At 42.9% G+C, this 15,354-nt stretch overlaps 1 pseudogene; it reads left to right on the forward strand.

The window, feature by feature from the left end:
* Positions 1–11,311: 11,311 nt before the first annotated feature.
* LOC113837604 lies at positions 11,312–15,354 on the forward strand (annotated as a pseudogene).

Below are 15,354 nucleotides of genomic sequence, written 5' to 3' on the forward strand. Positions count from 1 at the left end.
TAGGTGGAGTGAGATGCAGTAGATTGCTGAGTGCCCTTATCTGGCCTCTCTGAATACACATGCATTCATAAACCACACACCCACAAACCACATACCCATATGTACTCCCCTCCACACACTGAAGCAAAATATCTAAATGTGCTGAAAAGACCAATGATTCTATCTCTCACTATAATTAAGTTACCAGAAATTCAAAGAAGATTCTGACAAATAAAGGATAATATGATGCAAGTAGAGCATTAGTCAGCTAGAAATAATGACATTCTAATGATGTGCTCCACGGAAGAAGTGAACCTTAGAAACATTATGATATGTGAAAGAACCCTATTGCAGAAGATCAAATGTGATTATTCCATGTAGGCAGATTAACAAAAAAAAATGTACATTAAAAATCTTCTAAGTCTGTCAGGGATTTGCTAAGTCAAGGGATAATAACTAAAGTGTACAGTGTTTCAGGATGATAAAAAAACGTTCTAAAATTACCTAGGCTGATAATTGCACAAATTTGTGAGCATGATAAAAAATAGAATTGTATACTTCAAATGCATTGATTGAATGCTGAGTGAGTTGTAAGATATCATCTCTCAGTAGATTCACACAAAATTTAAGTCAATAATATGTAATTTAAATATATAGAATAACTAAACATATATCATTAAAAGAAACCATCAGATACATTTAAAAATATAGATGTCATTATTTTTCTTATTTTTGTTGGCACACTTGCAGTTGCTTTTATTGGATTATAAATAATTTCTATTGTTAAATGATTTGTGTCCTTTTTAGATGTCTTCATTTTTATGGTGTATAATTTTTCTCATTGTCAAATAATAGCTAAGATAAGCAATTTAAAGGAGGACAGATTTATTTTGTGCCATAGTTTCAGAAATTCTACTCTGTGGTCTGTTGGCTCTGTTGCTTTTAGGTCTGTGGTGAGGCAGGGTATGATAGGAAGCATATCATAGAACAATATGCTCACCTCATTGTGGAACAAAAATTGTCTAGGTCATAATTCATATTAAGAATACTGAGAGGTTCTTGTCTCCCTCCCCTTCTTCAAGGGAAAATTCAATCTTCTCTTGGGGTCCTCCTTATTTCCTAGCTCCTCTGGCAGTATGGATTGTAGACTGGTAATCCTTTGCTCTATGTCTAAAAATCATGTATGAGTAAATACATACCATGTTTGTCTTTTTGTGACTGGGTTACCTCACTCAGGATGGTCTTTTCTAATTCCATCCATTTGCCTGAAAATTTCAAGATTCTTTTGTCATCTTCCCCCCCCTCCCCGCCCCGCCCCCCGGCACTGAGTAATACTCCATTGTGTACATGTACCACATTTTCTCTATCCATTCTTCAGTTGAGGGGCATCTAGGTTGCTTCCAGGTTCTGGCTATTACAAACAATGCTGCTATGAACATAGCTGAACAGATGTCCTTATTGTAATAATGTGCATTCTTTGGGTATATGCCCAAGAGAGGAATTGATGGATCTTGTGGTAGACTGATTCCCATTTTCCTGGGAAACTGCCATACTGATTTCCAAAGTGGTTGTACAATTTTGCACTCCCACCAGCAATGAACATGGGGCAGGAAGAGGAAGGAGGTGGAAAGGGAAGAAGGGGAGGGGGAGGAGAACAAGAGGACTGAGACAGGGGAGGAATAGAGGAGGGAAATAAAGGAGATGCCTTGATAGAGGGAGACAGTACAGGTATGGAGAGAGGTCTGGCACAGGGGAAATGTTAGGGGATCCACAGGGATGACCCCAACTAAGAATCCAAGCAGTGGTGGAGAGGATTCCTTTAATGCCCTTTCCCTATAATGAGATTGGTGTCTACCTTGCTTACCACTTCTAGAGCCTTCATCCAGTAGCTGTTTGAAGCAGAAATAGGCACCCACAGCTAATCACTGAACCATATTCCTGGAATCCAGTTGTGGAGAGGGAGGAGGGATGAGCAAAGGAGCCAATGTGGTGCTGGAGAAACCTGCAGAAACAGTTGACCTGATCTACTGATAGCATGGAGACCCTAGTCATAAAGCTGGGGAACCAGCATTGGATCGAATCAAGCCCTCTGAATGTGGGTGCCAGCTAGGAGCCAAGACAGTCTATGAGACCTCTAACAGTGGAGCCAGTCTTTAACCCTAGGGCACAAATGGACTTTGGGAGTTCATTCCCTATGGAGGGATACTATTGCAGCCCAGATACAGCAAGGAGGGCCTAGGCCCTCCCCTAAATGATATGAGGGACTTTGAAGGTCCCCTATGGAGGGCCTCTCTATCCTTGGGGAGGAGTTGGGGGATGGGTTGGGAGGGGGCTGGTGGGGAACATGGGAGGATGGGAGGGGGAGGGAATGGGGGAATGGATATGTAAATATGAGTGCCTCTAAAAGAAAAGAAAAGAATACTGAGAGTTACAATAAACAGAATGAGAATGAATAAGAGGAAATGGTCAGTAATCCCATTGATTCCTCCAAGGGTACCTCTCTAACAATTTAATTCCATTCCACTTAGCTTAAACTCCTAAAGTTTCCATATCTCCCAATAGTGCCAAAGGCTGGCATCCAAGTCTTCACTATGTAAGCCTTTGGGAGACATTAAGACTTTAACTGTAACATATGGCATTGCCAAAATAAATCTGCCACAAATATCAGGAGAATAAATGAATGGGAATCATTAATGAAGCCAAATTTGTAATCTCAGAACCCAAAAGGCTAAGGACACCAGATTGCCCTGAGTTTGTGTGAGCTCCAGGCAGACCTGTATTCCAGAGTGAGACCCTGTCTCAAAAATACTAGTGACAACTGTCAAAACAAAACAACAAGAAGAGTATAACCATCACACAGTCAGAATGTATGTTAAAGCCAAATTCACTAACCACATTTGAAATACCTCATGAATAAAAGCTGAATGGGATATAGGAATGAATACTTTGCACTGGTATGGATTTTCATTTATTGATACAACTTTAAGGTCAATTTTGTGATATGTATATGTTTCTCCTTGTTTAGGTATTGTGTTTACACAGATCTTTTAAAATGTAATGCGTAGGCCGGGCGGTGGTGGCGCACGCCTTTAATCCCAGCACTCAGGAGGCAGAGGCAGGTAGATCTCTGTGAGTTCAAGACCAGCCTGGTCTATAAGAGCTAGTTCCAGGACAGCCTCCAAAGCCACAGAGAAACCCTGTTTCGAAAAAAAATGTAATGCATATTTAAATACAGATTATATAGTCACCTATAATAGTCACAACCTAAAGTTAGGTCAGTTAGGTTTTCTAGATATACAGAGATGTATTCGAGATGGATAGATATTCTTTAAACCTTTCAAAGACCTACAGAATATGGTATATAAATGGTTTAGGGTTTTTCTTAGCAGTGAGACACAACTGCTTCTGGCACACCAAATATGTCTGAGAGGAAGATGGGCATTGAGGAAACTCAATGGAGTTTGCCTTCAACATGGCAAGATTAGCCATTTGGGCAAGAATCTGCTCTTTCCTGGACTGTTTGATAAACTGGACATTCAGGACCCACAGGAAAGTGACTGCTGAACTTGCAAAACAAGACAGTCCTGATGGGTTCCTGCTTCTTGGAGAAGTCTGCCAGACACACTGTGGCCTATAGGCTGAAGATGGATGCCCCAAAGTTACAGAGGATCTTTGGGTAATTTTCTAGGTAGCAAGATGTCTCTGTCAATTCTAGAGTTTATATATTATCCTTCTGTGGTCTTTGATGGAGTTGAAGACAGATAGTTATGGTTATAGTTTTCTTCAGTTATTATAAAAGATAAGTTACCCTTCTTTTTATTTAGACAGAAAAGAGAAGATAATGGGTAAAGTCCTTCTGTGTATATTATTGTCTTATTGGTTGATAAATAAAGTACAGTTGACCAATAGGAAAACAAGATAGGTGGGACTAGGAGTCAAGGAGGATTCTGGGAAATGTAGTAAAAGATCCAGGCAGGAGGTGACATAGCAGGCAGACTCAGTATAGAAGCAAGGGCAAGAAGGAAGTTGTTCTTTTCTCTCTTCTTCCTCCTCTCTGTGGAGTTGCCATGTGACCAGGGAAGAGAATGCCAGTGGATGCTCCATAAGATGAGTCTTATGATTATCAATGATAATCAAGACTGAGCTAGCAAGTAAGAAATCCTAGGGATTGGCCAGGAGCATTGTACCTAATATAAATCTCTGTATATTATTTGGGGCTGTAATATGGTGGGTGGAACTCGGGTGGCCTGGTGGAAAGCACCCACGTGGTGGCAGGGCTTGGGTGGATGGAGTAAAGACTTATTGTTACAGGGATGTGATTATATTATACTCTCAAAAAATAGAATAAAATGCTCGTGTATGGCATAAAAATTAAGAACACCTGAGCATTTGATGGTTACATATTTCAATTATTTACATTTATTTCTTGTATACATACAAACATGCATGTGCCACAGCATACACATGGAGGTCATATTTGAGGAATAAAGAAACCTTGAGTGAATATGTAATAAGCAGGTGAAGTTCTGAGTGAATGTGTATTAATGACAAGGACCAAAGCCTCAGAATCAGAGAAATCGACCTTGAGTTAAGCTCAGGAAATCAACAAATCATTCCTACGGCTTGTGTACAAATGTTGACAGAATATACAGAAAGTATCTACTACTTGCAGTTTCCTCATCCTGGTTGTTTACAGCTTGAAGCTGCTCTCCTAAAGAGTCTTCCCACAGATACTAGCCAATTCCTCCTTATGCTGCAATAATACATGCACCAAGGTTCTGAGATATTGCATAGTTGGTGGCAGTTTCCATCAGAGCAAACATGACTCACCTGATCTTAGCATTACTGTACCTGTGTCTGTCCTGTCTTCATTCCTTCTTTGCCCCAGTCAGGTGTCCAGAACCAAGCCATACTGAACACAGCAGTCAGATAACAACTTTGTGGAATTCTCTCATTCTGCCATGTGGGTTCCAGGGGTTGAACTCAGGTTCTCGGGCTCAGCAATAGGCCACTTTACATGCTGAGGTACTTCACTACCCCATCAATGATTATTTATATTTTAAGAAATATAATTACATTGGATTTATGTTTCATAAAAGTCTTATCATTTATATGAAGTATAGGAAAAATAGAAATAAAATTCTATGGCTTTGATTTACTTCAAATTATCCCAGCAGCAAGAGATGAAAGTAGGTATGAATTTCTGTAATAAAACTTTCTCCCTAAATACATGTTATAAATATTTATCTCTTAAATATTATATTATGGACTTGCAATGTATAATTACAGGCATGAAGTCCTAGATTTGATCCCTAGCACCACATACACAAATAATATAGGTATATAATATATGTGTAAATTATATTTTAAATACATTTTAAATATATCTTAAATATCTACTAATAAACTTTTAATTCTAAGTGACATTGATTATTTAAATATTTGATGTAAGAACACACATTGAAATTCTTTTAAAATGTAAGCCACCACCAAATGTTCCAGGAGAAGGTAGTTTTTGAGTACAGTTCTACAAAATGGTCTAGGAAAAACATATTGCTATCATATAAAAACTCTGCCAAAGCAAACAGAATTTTGTATACAGGGATGTTCACTTCTTTTGCTAGGCCAGTACTCCTTGATTCCAATACCAAATCAGAAAATCATATGTAAATAACTCTGATAACTTTGAGCTAGGAGCTCTCACATAGAAGCAAATAATTTAATAGCATATTCAGCATTGCTATAAATTAAATGAGCAAACAGGCCAGATCCAATGGATAAAATATGGTTTAATGTTAGAAGATGCTTTCAATTTAAATTCCCTGCATACAAATTACGTGATTAAAAAAAACTTGATCATGTTGATGGCAACCAAAAAAGCTTTTTAAGTAAGTGCAATAATTTCCTGAGTAAAAGAGAAAGTAAACTAACAGTAGAATACAACTTGATTTCCATCTTTTTTTCTTCTTTTACCCATTCATTATTCCATAATGATTTGTTTAATCTCCATGAGTTTGCAAAATTTCTACAGAGTTTTCAGGTTGTTGATTTCAAGTTTTATTCCACTGTGGTCAAATAGAATACACACTGATGGAAAATAACTGCCTGTAGAGAAAGAACACAGAGGAATCTAAAATGGCTGAGAGACACTTAAGAAAGTGCTCAAAATCCTTAGTCATCCAAGAAATGCAACTCAAAACAACTATGAGAAACAATCTTATCCCGGCCAGAATGGCTAAAAACAAAAATACCAATGACAATCTATGCTGAAGGGGATGTGGAGAAAAAGGAACACTCCTCCATTGATGGTGGGAGTGCAAACTTGTAAGACCATTTTGGAAATCAGTATAGCAATTGCTCAGGAAAATGGGAATCAGTATTCATCAAGATCCATCAATTCCTCTTTTGTGCATACACCCAAATAATGCACGTTATTACAACAAGGACATATGTTCAAACATGTTCATAGCAGCACTGTTTGTAATAGCCAGAAACTGGAAGAAACTTAGATGCCCCTCAACTGATGAATGGATAGAGAAAATGTGGTACATTTATACAATGGAGTACTACTCAGCTGAAAAAATCAATGGAATCTTGAAATTTGTAGGTAAATGGATGGAACTAGGAGAAACCATCCTGATTGAGGTAACACAGTAACAAAAGATATACATGGTATGTACTCACTCAAATATAATTTTTATACATAGAGCAAGGGATTACTAGCCTACAATCCTCTTCACCAAAGAAACTAGGAAACATGAAGGACTCTAAGGGAAAAATGCATGGACCCCAGAGAATGGGAAGGGGAAGGATTTCCTGAGCTAATGGGGAGCATGAGGGTAGGGGAGAGAAAGCTGCCAGAATGAGAGGAGGAGAAGCAGAGAGGAGAGGAGGAAATGGAGGAGCAGAAATGTTGAGTTGGGGGAAGAATAGAGGAGATCAGGATGAGAGATACCATATCAGAGGGAGCCATTATAGGTCTGAGGAGAGAACTGGCACTAGGGAGATTTCCAGAGATCTACAAGGATGACACTAACTGACAATCCAGGCAATGGTGGAGAGGCTACCCTAAGGGCCCTTCCCCTATAATGTGACTGATGACTACTTTTTATGCCATCCTAGAGCCTTCATCCAGTGGCTGATGGAAGCAGAGGCAGACACCCACAGCTATACACTGAACTGAACTCTGGAACTTAGTTGCAGAGAGGGGGGAATGAAGATCAAAGGGGTCCGTACCAGGCTAGTGAAACCCACAGAAACAGCAGGCCTGAACAACGGGGAGCACATGGACCCCAGACTGCTGTCTGGGAGGCCATCACGGGACTGATCCAGACCTCTGAACATGGATGTCAGTGAGGAGGCCTTGGCACTCTATGGGGACCCTGGTAGTGGATCAGTATTTTTCCCTGGTGTAAGAAGGGACTTTGAGAGCACATCTCACGGGAAGTGATACTCTCTAGGCCTGGACACATTTGGGAGGGCCTAGGCCCTGCTCAGGAAGATGTTGTGGAATTTGGGAGTCTCTGTGAAGAGCCCTACCCTTCATGGGGAGGGGACAGGGGGAGGAGGAAGCCGCTGGTGTGGGGGTTGGGTGGGAGGAGAGGGAGAGGGAGAAGGGATTGACATGTGAAGCAAGCTTGTTCCTAATTTGAACTAATAAAAAATATTACTAAAAAAAGAAGAAGATACCAGAAAATGGAAATATCTCCCTTGCTCTGGAATAGGTAGGATCAACTTAGTAAAAATGGCAATCTTGACAATAGCAATCTACAGATTCAATGCAATCCCCATCAAAATCCCAGTATAATTTCACAAACCTGGGAGTGTGGACTGATGGAACTGGATAAAAAGACACAACATAATACAGTATTGCCAGTGTGGTAGGCTACACCATATAGGGAATCACTTGTGTGAATGAGACTATTTTTTTGTCTCAAAGGGAAAACTCTGTCACAGGAGTAATTTCAGAGGTTCCCAGAGAGGAGTGGGAAGAATCCCACTGTGACAAGAATGTGACAAGAATCCCTATAGAAGCAGACACCTACCTCAGTGCTGACTTGTGAGAAGGAGTCCCTCCACACACTTCCATATCCAGATATCAGGAAGGGAGTTAGGGGATGAGAGATGTTGTGTGGGGCTCCTTGGGATTGAAGGACATCTACCTCAGTGCTGACTTGTGAGAAGGAGTCCCTCCACACACTTCCATATCCAGGTATCAGGATGGGAGGTAGGGTGTGAGAGATGTTATGTGGGGCTCCTTGGGATTGAAGGACACCTACCTCAGTGCTGACTTGTGAGAAGGCAGCCCTCCACACACTTCCATATCCAGGTATCAGGATGGGAGTTAGGGGTGAGAACTGTTATGTGGGGCTCCTTGGGATTGAAGGACACCTACCTCAGTGCTGACTTGTGAGAAGGAGTCCCTCCACACACTTCCATATCCAGGTATCAAGATGGGAGGTAGGGGATGAGAACTGTTATGTGGGGCTCCTTGGGATTGAAGGACATGTACCTCAGTGCTGACTTGTGAGAAGGAGTCCCTCCACACACTTCCATATCCAGGTATCAGGATGGGAGTTAGGGGTGGGAACTGTTATGTGGGGCTCCTTGGGATTGAAGGACACCTACCTCAGTGCTGACTTGTGAGAAGGAGTCCCTCCACACACTTCCATATCCAGGTATCAGGATGGGAGGTAGGGGTGAGAACTCTTATGTGGGGCTCCTTGGGATTGAAGGACACCTACCTCAGTGCTGACTTGTGAGAAGGAGTCACCCCACACACTTCCATATCCAGGTATCAGGATGGGAGTTAGGGGGTGGAAACTGTTATGTGGGGCTCCTTGGGTTTGAAGGACACCTACCTCAGTGCTGACTTGTGAGAAGAAGCCCTCATCAGCCTTGCCAACTGGTGACAGGGGTTTTCATGGCCTGTTTGCGAGGTTCCTTTGAGTATAAATGATTCCTTAGTTTGGACTTCTGGAATAGAGCCCCCCTCCTACCCCTAACTCTACCCCCACCCCCACCCCGGGTGCCCAACCTTCCACATCTGGGTACTTTGGCAGCTCAGTGCCATTATGTGAATTTCCTGGAAGGGAGATGGTTGAGGTGAGAACTTCAGGGGGAAAGAATCAGGCCCTTTCAGGAGCAGTGAGCCTTTAATGTGGACAGCTTAGACACGGGTGTGGTCCATTTGTAGGAATTAGCTCCTTGCTCCCTGATTCCTGGGGATTGTATATAGTTGACATTTTCTAGCAGTCTGAGGGGAAGAGGTGGAACAGCTTGCTGGGTGAAAAGGGTGGTTTCTTGAAGAGTGATGGCCGTGTCATTCATGCCATGCTTTCTGAGTCAAGGTGGGTGCCTAGGGTAGGCACAGAAAGTCTCTTTCAGGATAGAAGGATCACAAATAATTCAGTCTGACTTTGGGGTCGATGTACAGGAACAATTTTAAGAATTTCTCAGAAAGAGGTTTACATCACCTCCAGGGAGAAAGTCAGACTCAGAATGGACCAGGGACGCCCCAGTCCAGAGAAAGTTCCCAAAATATGATAGCTGTTTCCCTATGGTGAGTGCTGTCCCAAACAGGGGCCAGGTCATAGGAATCAGCCCTTTTCCCTGTCAGTCAGTGTGAAGAATACAGAAGAGCAATTTTTAGAGATCTCGTTCACCCAATTGGTTGCTCTACATTCAGGTTCTATGTGTAACCTGAGAGTGGACTGCCAAGGCCCACTCCATCTAGAGCAGTGTGTCATCCTATGGTTTGAAACCCCTCTGGGGTTGCATATCAGATATTTGCATTGTGATTCATAGCAGTAGCAAAATTACAGTGATGAAATAGCAACAAAATGGTTTTATGGTTGGGGTCATCACAAGGTGAGGAACTGTATTAAAGGGTGGCAGTATTAGGAAGGTTGAGAAACATTGTGCTATAGGGTACCCAAATTGCAATTCACTGGATCCATTTAGAGCATATAACCAATTCCCCTCCCTTTCCTAGAATGCCTAGGAGCCCTTTAAGGAGATTTCCAAAGAGGAGGGGATGTGCCTCTCAAGATGAAAGCTGTGACTGTTACAGAAGCCCCACCCTAGTCAGGGCCAGATAATCAAGCAACCCTGTATCCTTTTGAGAGTTTTGCCACAAAACTGAAAATTCTGGTTGACATGTTGTAATGAGCCCCTCCATCTGCAATGTGTGCCATTTTGTGGCATTCGCCAAGTTTAGAAAAGACCTCTGTTGAGGGAATGAGTCCATACTTCCACATCCAGATACTCATGGAAGACATAGACCCATTTTTCAGGTACCTGGAGGGTTGATATCCTCTACATGCTTTCAGAGTCTGAGTGGGAGTTTAGTGTGGACTGCAAAGCCATCATTCATAATACAGAGACCACAGTTTAAGCGGTTTTACCTGTGTTGTCAAATGGGTATCAAACTGGGCTGTTGTAGGAGTCAGCCCCTTGCCCAGCCCCCCTTGCAGCCCATGGATCACGTACAGATGCTATTTTTAGAGGATGGGGGAGGACTTGGTCATTTTCTTATTCAAGTGTGATGTTCCTGTGGATTTCATATTATTACTGAAATAGACAGATTACTACTCCACACAGACAGCTTCCAGGTAATCCAGTTGCACCCCTTTGACTCACCTAAAACAAGCAGGAACCATTTTTTGTGGTACTGTTACCCTACCACATCAGGGGGCATCCAGAGGCTTGGGGGACAAAGAACACTTTGTTCTTGGATTTTGAAGGTTCCCTTTCAGAGTTGCAGGAGTTCAGGATGGCCTACAGAGTCTCCTTTATGCATAGCTGGTTCCCAGATAGTGCAGGTTCACCACTATGGTAATCCCTGCACTAAGTAGGTGTCTCACTTGAAAAAATAGGAATGTTGGAGTTGGTGTTTCCTAGGTGCCCTGGAAAAGATAGGACCCAGTTCCTTTCAGTCAGGGTGAGATGTAACAGTAGATTGATGAAGCCATGACCCAGATAGAGCCTCAAAAGAATTCAGTTCCATACCTATTAGATCTCCCTGCAGCACAATGGGAGGGAACTTGCAGGAGTTAACATTCTCTGGCATTTACTTCCATAATTCTGGGAGTCTAGGGATTGAGAGATTCCTCAGTGGTTAAGACCACTTGCTGTTCTTGCAGGGCTAATTCCTCCCATCCACATGGTGGTTCACAGCTCCAGTTCCAGGCTAATGGGTTGCCTTTTTCTGACTTCTGTGGGCACCAGACACACATGTGTTGCATACAAATTCATATGTAGTCAAAATACTCATATACATAAAAGAAAAAGAATTCTGGTGGTCAAAATATATTTTTCAGGTCAACTGAACATGGAGGACCAGCTGGACCTTGTGGGAGATCAAGGTGAAAACTATAGTTTGACTTCTGAAGCCTTCTCCAGATGGAGGCAACCCAAATAATCCAGCTTTATCCCCCTTTTCCCAGGTGAATGAAGGGAGCCCAAACAAGAGGACTGACCTCCAAGTCAGACAAAATCCCAGCATAAAGTGTACTTATGTAAGTACCACCCCTAGCTGAGGAGTTATTGGTAATTGATAGCCACTGGGTGCAGTCTCTAATCAGTGGATTGTGCTTCAATGGATGCTCACACTCTCAAGAATATACATTACAAATTGAACTCAATGGGATGAAAAAGTATGAGAGTACAAGGTTTGGTGGCTATGGAAGGGATTAGATGTAGGACAATTTGTGGGAGAGGTTGAATATGATAAAAATGCAATATATGAAATTATCCAAGAGTTAGTAAAACACTTTTAAAAGATGATGTGTTCCCCATACCCTTTCCAGGTACTCTTGGAATCAAGGTAAGACTTTATGCCTAGACTAAGGAACCCAAATCAGTGCTTCTCTGTTGACCATTTGTACCAAATGGGGGCACGGCACTGCGGCACTGCTAGGAATGAGCCTCTGTCCTCCAAGGGGACTCTGATTTTGATCATTTTTTTCTGAGGCAGTTGGAGTAGAGAGGGTCCAGGCTCCATGAAGTGATATGGTGAGACCCTGATGGTAAACTGAAGAGGTACCACACTACATAATTCAGCTGTATATCTGTAAGTAGTCCTGTAGTACATGTACCTAGACTAGTCAGGGGAGTGTGACCTACTTTGACCACAGACATAAGGTCAGAGCCTTTTTTCTGAGTCCATGGACAAAAGAGGTCTTTGGATACATTAGCAGTCAAGGTAAAATATGAGGGTGCAATGAGGACACCACACCCCAGATAGTTAGTACACATAGAATTCAGCCTTACCATTTCTGTTTGCCCTGCTCTTGTCAGCTTTGTGATACTCCACCTCCTGGTGTACATATGTAGTTCATTATCACTTCTATCTCCTCTGAAGGAAGGAGATGGTCCTGTTAAAAGTATCATTAGAGCAGCAGAGGGAGCCACATAAAGGTTATCAAAGAGTTGTCCAGCATTTATCAGTAATCTAGGTGAGTTACCATGGTGAGAACTAAAGATATGAGGGGGAACAGCCACATCCCCCAAAGAAAACCCCAAAGAACCTCATAATACCCGGCCATCCTTATTAATGTTGCCTAGAGATCCCTGGGTGTGCGGGTGCTGTCTCTCCATTATGTTTCATGGTTTGGGGCGGGACTTCTCTGGGAGGTGATGACTTTGATCATAGGAAATGATGCCAGGTCACCAGAGGGAACCACTTGTGGTAAGCAGAGGAAGCAGTACCAGGATCAGCCAGATACTAGATATGGAATTCTGGGGACTTATGTGTCCACAGCACATAAAGAAGGGACTGTATAGCCTGGTTATGTTCTGAGGCCGACACTCAGACACTAAGTGGCATGCTTGCTTCTACCTTGGACAGGAAGGTGGGAGTCTTGGAGAGATGAGGTCTTGTGTCATCTGCACATGAGGGAAGATGTCAGGAAGGACAAGTCAGATGAATGAACCTTGGATGGACTTAGGGAAGCCCAATAACAGCAGAGATGATCCCTGAATAACCCATGCAGATGTGAAGGGATGTGGCCCCTGCTCAGATGTCAAGGAGGGAGAGACCTGACCGGAGTCGGGGACCCTCAGTTAGAAACTGTGTTCCAGGATCTTGTAAGGTCCAAGTAAAGACCCCCAATTGATGAGGGAAAGAAACCCTTGTCCACAGTACAGACAAGGGCCCCACAAACACTCCTCACATACCTGACCTCCATAGTCTTGGGTCAGGCTGTTAGTCTGACCACCCTATCTTGTTTGCAGGTTACTAGTCTCAGGGAGCTGAAAGACCTGATAAAAGGGAGTTTGACTGGGGTCATCAAAAGGAAGCTCTCATGAGTGTCAGTAATTAAGGTGAGGAATGAGGAAGTCCTGCCACCCAAACACATAAGAACCATCCCTTACTTGCCCTCCTGTCAGCTGTGAGAAAATCAAGGAACCATGGATGAATTCCCTTATCTCACGTCCTCTTCCCTCTGTCTCACAGAAATAGGCTCTTAGTCATACCACCCTGAACGCACCTGATCTCGGAAGCTAAGCAGGGTTGGTCTGGTTTGTACTTGGATGGAAGAAATAGGCTCTTAAAGAAAATAGCCTGAGATCATCAAAGGAAGCAGTTGAATCCTTGTCATTTATCAAAGTGAGTGTTGGGCAGAATTCCCCATCCCAGGGCACATGGATCACATTGAATTGGGCCACCTCTTGCAATTTAACTTGAACAGTTGTAGCCAGATATAAGGGGCTCTTAATCCCTTTTATTCTGTTTCAGAGAAGTGGGAACCTAAGAGTTTGCTACAGACCAGCAGAAGGGTGGTGCCGGCCCTTGACAGGAAAGTTAGGGGACCAGAGTGAGCATAGACAGCACAGTATACCTTAAGTACACTTAGTACCCATAGCCCATCTCATTCTTTCTATTCAGAATGGGAACTCAGTTTCAAACTAGCAGTTTGCAGCTGTAGGATGTTGTCAGCATCTCTTACAGTAGCTCCAGGGGGCAGGAGATGAAAGTCTTGGTCTGAGACAGTGTCTTCAGTTCCTGTACAAGAGCAAGGTTATACAGCCTCTGGAGTTATGGGGAGTACATCCTGCAATTGTATTAAGGGTTCCAACTTCCCAGAGCACAGGCATTCCACATTTTCTGGCCCCAAATAGTCTGATAGCAGCCCGGGGGCTCATGCTCTGATCTGGCTGCACCCCAAATAGATTGCTTTCTTTCTCTTTCAGCCTCTCAGGGTTCTAGGACTGCTAGGAGTCCTTGTGATTCTAGAGCACCACTGAATAAAAATAAAAAAAACATAACTATTTGATAGCTGCAAGAGAGGCTACCAGCAGGGTCCACTCACCCTCATCTTCTCCCTCTCCCTTTACCCACCAACCCTGTGAATCCCCATTGTTGTGACTGGGATGCTATCCTGCCTACTGTTACCTAGAAAAGTCATGTTATGATTCCTATATCATTCATCACTGCAACCTCCCAGCCAGTCCTCGAACCCAAGGGGAGGTAGACAATGCCCAGGTCATCATGGCTGTGGCAGAGAAGGAAGCCACCATCACCACCTCGAAAAAATGTGTATGGTAGTGGAACACCAAGTTATTCCCAGAGTCCTCAGAGAGCCTGCTCTCCCCCAATGGTCATGGACTCCATTCCCAAGTGCCCATCTGATGAGGCTTCTTGCAACCAAATAGAGGAGCTGGAAGACATCATGTCATTGTTGTGCAATGTACTAAATATAAAGGTGTTTGACCTGGTGTACTTTCTGCTTTTCAAATATGAAATGAAAGAATTCACCACCAAGTCAGAAATGCTGGACAATATTGTTAGAGAGTATGAGGAGTACCATCCTGTGATCTTTAGTGAGGCCTCAGAGTGCTTAAGGCTGTTCTGTGGTATTGACATGATAGAAGTGGACCCCTTTGTCCAATCCTATACCCTTGTCACTGCCCTGGGGATCACCTATGATGGGATGCTGAGTGATGTCCAAGGTAAGGCCAAGACAGGCCTCTTAATAGTCATACTCGGCATCATTTTCATTCAGGGAAACTGTCAGTGAGGAGATGATCTTGAGAATGCTGAATATCATAGGGTTTTATAATTGGAGAGATCCTTTCCTATATGAAAACCCCAGGAAGCTTATGACTGAGGATTTTGTGCAGGACGGGTACCTGGAGTACAGGCAGGCTCTAGACAGTGATCCTCCTAGCCATGAGTTCCTGTGGAGCCCAAGGACCTTTGCCAAAACCACCAAGATGAAAGTCTTGGAGTTTTTTTTGCCAGCATTACTAAAAGTGATCCCAAATCTTACCCTGAAAAATATGCAGAGGCTTTGAGAGATGAGCTAGACAGGGCCTAGGACAAAATTGTCCAGTAGATGTTACTACTGCCCTGACCAGCACACATTCTAG

Source organism: Cricetulus griseus, chromosome X (genome assembly GCF_003668045.3).
Source record: "Cricetulus griseus strain 17A/GY chromosome X, alternate assembly CriGri-PICRH-1.0, whole genome shotgun sequence".
NCBI lineage: Eukaryota > Metazoa > Chordata > Mammalia > Rodentia > Cricetidae > Cricetulus > Cricetulus griseus.